The following is a 4,717-nucleotide window of genomic DNA, read 5'->3' as shown; positions in this document are numbered from 1 at the left end:
GCAGTGGCAGATGGGAAGGCAGCAAAGGTAGGCTGCATTGAGCTTACTGTGTCTTTAAGTCACTGATGGATTCACGCATGATGCAGCTAGACACAACACAGCACTTACATCTTGCTGCATCAGTGGTTCTCTAAGCAGAGATCTTCCTCTCTTCCTCTTCCCCCTCCTGGGCCCAAAAGTACTTTTGTCAATAACTGGATACAGTGGCATTCTGCCCACAAGCCCAGCTAATCAAAATGTCCAGTTTTTGTTTCAAGGGGCCTTCGTGGCAGAAATAAATATAATTTTTGTTTGGTGGGTTTTGCTTTTTCATTGTTTTGTTTTGCAAAGTCATAGTTTTGCAGATTAAGCTCTACAGAATATAGTCTACTCCATTTTATGAAATTTTAAGTCAGCTATGAAACAGAAGGCTTGATTGTGGTTAAACAAATATTAAAATGCCATTCTTTTCTAAATGAATAAATGTGATAGGAACAGAATAGCAAAGTCTCTCCTGATGAGCAACCATAAAATACAAAATCCTCAAATAACCCCCACGCTCGGCCGAATGAGCAAACAGCAACACAGAATGCCTTCCCTTTGCCTCCTTGCTTAAGGCATCGTATGGCTGACCGAACGGATAATGTGACGGGTGCATCCATTCCTCATTCCCAGCCTGAACTCCGGTGGCTAATTGTCATCAACATCATCACTGCCACGACTACAACAGCAGCGACCTGCCCAACCTTGGGCATCGTGGGTGGCGTCATGTCATTCACGGCCCCACTGGTTCGGTGTAAAAATCAGAACGTACAACAGCCTTCTGCTGAGCCACGTGGGTGCTGCTTTATGGAAGGTACATTGCATGTTTGTATGACACTACCGAGGTGCCAGTAGGTGATGGGGATGTGGCTACAGCGTTCCCTAGCCCTTCGAGGGAAGACTGCCTCATTTCTGGGTTTGATGACCTTGCTCTTGTGGCACGTTTTGAATCTCGGTAGCTGGTTGTAGAGGTAGTTTCAGAAATCATCTATTTCGCCCCTCCCCAGTTTGGCCCTTTTCATTTGTTTGCATGATTTGGGGGATAGTCTTCTCTCTCCTGACTTCCCCTACATTTTCCTCTTCTCTGTCTCGTAACTTCAGCCAGGGATAAAAAAGACAGGAGAACAAAAAAATAGCCTTCATGCATCTATTTCTAAGCACAACTGACCACATTTAAAAAAGGTATTTTTGTCATCTTTCAGTGCAAAACTATTTACAGTTGTTTTGTTTTTCCTTCTTATCCTCCCATGACTCCCTGGCACCCTCAGATCCTCCTGCCTAGGTGCATGAATGCTCCCAATCACACAGGTAAGATTCAGATGGAGTCCTTGCAATGTATCCTTCCAGCCAAATCTACCCCTTGACCTCCAGCTCCCTGTATGCACTACTTTCAGCTTTGCTGGAGGTACAAGCCATGAAATGGCACCAAGCAATGGTTCTAAGCAACCTTTGCGTGAAAGTAGTAAGAATGCCGGCTTGGCCTCTCTACCTTAAGTAACAGTATTTGAGTAGGAGAATATTTCCATAGTTTTATGTCTTGAGAGGGGAAAAAAGACACATATTAGTGCAAATGCTGACTCCATTGCGCAGCAAATACAGTGCTGGAGTATTCCAAGTCTAGAGCTTGTTTAAGGCACACAATGTCTCCGAAAGCTTACTTGTCTCCTCTCCATCACGGGCCACAGTGACTGTTTCACAGAAGTTTTGGTATCCAGCAACAAATCTGTAAGAACAAACCAAAATAGGAAATTACATTAAATTCACTACTTTAAAAAAAATCACACTCATTTCTATAAATGCTTAGATTGTTTGGTTTGTTTTTTTTAGTGGCATGCTGTAAGCTTTCTAATGTAGCTGCTCGAAGCTAGTGGGAGAGAGCCTGTTGGCTTAACTACTCCAGCCCCCATGAGTGGCAGTGGGAGAAGCTCTCCTGCCAACATAGCGCTGTCATCGCCAGCGCTTATATCGGTGTAACTTATATCACTGGGGCAGGGGAGGGGGAGTTTATTCACTCTCCTGAGCAACAGAAATGATGCTGACAAACTGTAGTGTAGACATAGCCTTTGTTAGTTGTTTGCCTTGTTCAGTTTATCATTCAAATCACAAGGTATGTTTTATATTCCCTGATTGGATGATTGAAACAATAACACATTTCCTCTAACAGATAAATAACACTTCCAATCACAATAACATTTGTGACATTTTCACAATTCATGACCATTACAGCAAAATACTCAACTGTTGGCCAAATGCTTCTGAAGAACAAACAGTTGGATCATGAACGAACAGTTGGATCATGTGAAGTAAACTTGGTGGTTTCCTTTGTGAGCATATTCACAAATCACAATTCTTATTCTTCAGCCAGCTCTTTTTGGCACTGTACTGATTTAAAAGACAGAAGGTCCAACCCTCCGTTGCTCTTCACCTTGTGTTGTCATTTATATGAGCACAAAGGGTGAAAAATGTTACTGGTACAGAATGACTACACAAGCAACAGGGCCATGGAAACTCAACTTCAGAGGATAGTAACATTATCCTCAGGATTGATATTTGACAAGATAAACCCTATTCAAAATGAATTGATCCTTTCTGCTGAACAGACCCCCTCCAGTTTTCAAAGTGTACTCAGATGGAAGTGGACGGTTCCTATTCACAAATGTTATCAACCAAACATGATCACAAGAACAAGTAATTCACACAATTTTTTTCCGGATGCAATTCCATGTGTTGGAACCTGGATGTCAGAAAGCTGGCTTTGCCATGGTTCTTGAGGTCAATTGGAGCATTTGAGACAAACATCCCTAGATTTAAACATCATTGGCAGGGCATTCTCCCAGAAAGCATCTAGAATTCGTTCTTGTACCTGATCTGACAGTGTGACCTTCGGAGCATAGAGACAGACTCCTCTCTTCTCTCAGGTTTCCCCGTGTAGTAACACAGTGGGTGGAACAGAGGGTGCTTGTCAGTTTGGGGGTGGGAGGAATTAGTTCCTTTCTCTTTCCCCTTTGAACGCAGGTAGATTTTGTCTGTGTTTTTAATAAATCATGTGCATACACCCTGAGCTGGGAATGCCACTTTTATCATTCATGATAATAATTATAACTATTTAAATACTCTTAGTAAGCAGAGGGCAGTGATCAAGCCCAGTTCCTCTATAAGTTTCTGAACTAATCTTGGACTTGTAACAACTAAAGGCCCATAAGAAAGGGGGAAAACACTAAAAAAAGAGTAATGCTTTTTGAAAGCCCCTACTGCTTGATCCTCTGAAAGATGCTATTTGGGTTCTTATACAGCTCCCATCATCATGCTATGTCAGTGCCTCACAATGTACATTTTACACACACACACACGCACCCCCTTCAGTCCAAAGGGACTGGACTATTTTTGTGTTTCTTTCTGCAGCCCGCAACTCCCATTGAAGTCAGCACTACACAGGGTGAGGCCCTTCATTTGTAAAAGGGATTAGGGTTACTTAAAAGGCTTTGAAAGTCATCATAACCAGTTAAGGACTCCTGCAGCCCTGAAATGTCTGCGTGAGGCTTCAAGTGGGTATTAGAGAATAGAACTGGGCCTGAACCACAACTCTGGATCCTACCATCTCTGGACCACAGGAGGGTGTTTTAAATCAGAACTACGATCTGGGTCTGAGTTTTACAAATAGCCCTTGTCTCTATAATGGTCTGAGCCAAAACCCTGGATCGGTACACACCCTTCACTGCCTTTTCAGTGTTCGAAATCTGGATGGGGGTAAGAGTTTGGCTAATTGAGCCCATCTCTCTTAGGACTCTCACCCTATTTGCAAGTAGGGAAAAGCAGCAATGACTCTGAGGTCTAGAGGCCCGACTCACCACTGTGTTATTCCAGTTTCACATCTGTGTAACTCCATTGATTTGTCATGTAGCTCATTTCCAGAACCTCCTCCTTTATGCAGATAGGAATTAAGTTCCTCCACCGAATCAGGCCCTGTATTTCTTAAAGCAGTTGATCCCCATTGGGGATTATGCAGATGGAGGTACATTCTTCTCCCTATTGGATGAGGTTCTGGAAAGGAGCCACATAGCTTGAGAACTGGTGTAGTTTTACACTTATTTTAAAAAGTTTTTAAAAAAACGTAAACACCTGATTCTACTGGAAGAAGATCAGGCACTCGCCATAGTAGCCAGAGTTACACAGGAGAAGACAGGAGTGCTTTCCTCTCATTCAATCTCTCTCTCAGACATATATATCTATAATAGCACACACACACACATACACACACACACAAAGGCATTTTATCTACACTAAGCCTATGGATTACTGGCTTGCCCTTTGCAAAAAAAAAAAGAAAAAAATGTTGCTAGGCAACCAGGCAGGGGTTGCTATGGCATTTTCAAGTAGAGCAGCTGGGCCAATCAGTGCTAACTGCAAGCTAGTGAAGGCGTAAAGCCTCTAAATTTAATGTCAGTGCAGACAGGAAGGGAAGCTGTTGAGGCATGCATGATGCTGAGCGTGCGCTTACTAAATGCGGACAACATGGCCCCCATGATTAGGACCAGCACACTAATGAATATTCATTGGGCTGATTAAAGCAAAGTCAATTAACTACTTGACTGCTTGATTTTTTTTTTTTTTTACTGGATTTTATTCTTCTCTTTTAACCATTTTGCCACAGGGGCTGCTCTTGTTCTCTCCTCCGCCTCCCTCTGTCCTTCTCAGA

The 4,717-nt window shown here is 42.8% G+C and overlaps 1 long non-coding RNA gene across 1 annotated transcript; it reads left to right on the top strand.

Moving 5' to 3' along the window:
- Window positions 1-615: 615 nt before the first annotated feature.
- LOC125622338 (uncharacterized) lies at window positions 616-2,268 on the top strand. Its single transcript, XR_007352716.2, has 3 exons — window positions 616-835; window positions 1,290-1,329; window positions 2,248-2,268. It is a non-coding gene; the product is annotated as an uncharacterized LOC125622338 (long non-coding RNA).
- Window positions 2,269-4,717: the final 2,449 nt, after the last annotated feature.

The sequence above is a fragment of the Caretta caretta genome, chromosome 13 (assembly GCF_965140235.1).
Source record: "Caretta caretta isolate rCarCar2 chromosome 13, rCarCar1.hap1, whole genome shotgun sequence".
Classification (NCBI taxonomy): domain Eukaryota; kingdom Metazoa; phylum Chordata; order Testudines; family Cheloniidae; genus Caretta; species Caretta caretta.
Note: the sequence above shows the minus strand (reverse complement) of the source record. Positions and strands in the feature narration are given on the sequence as shown.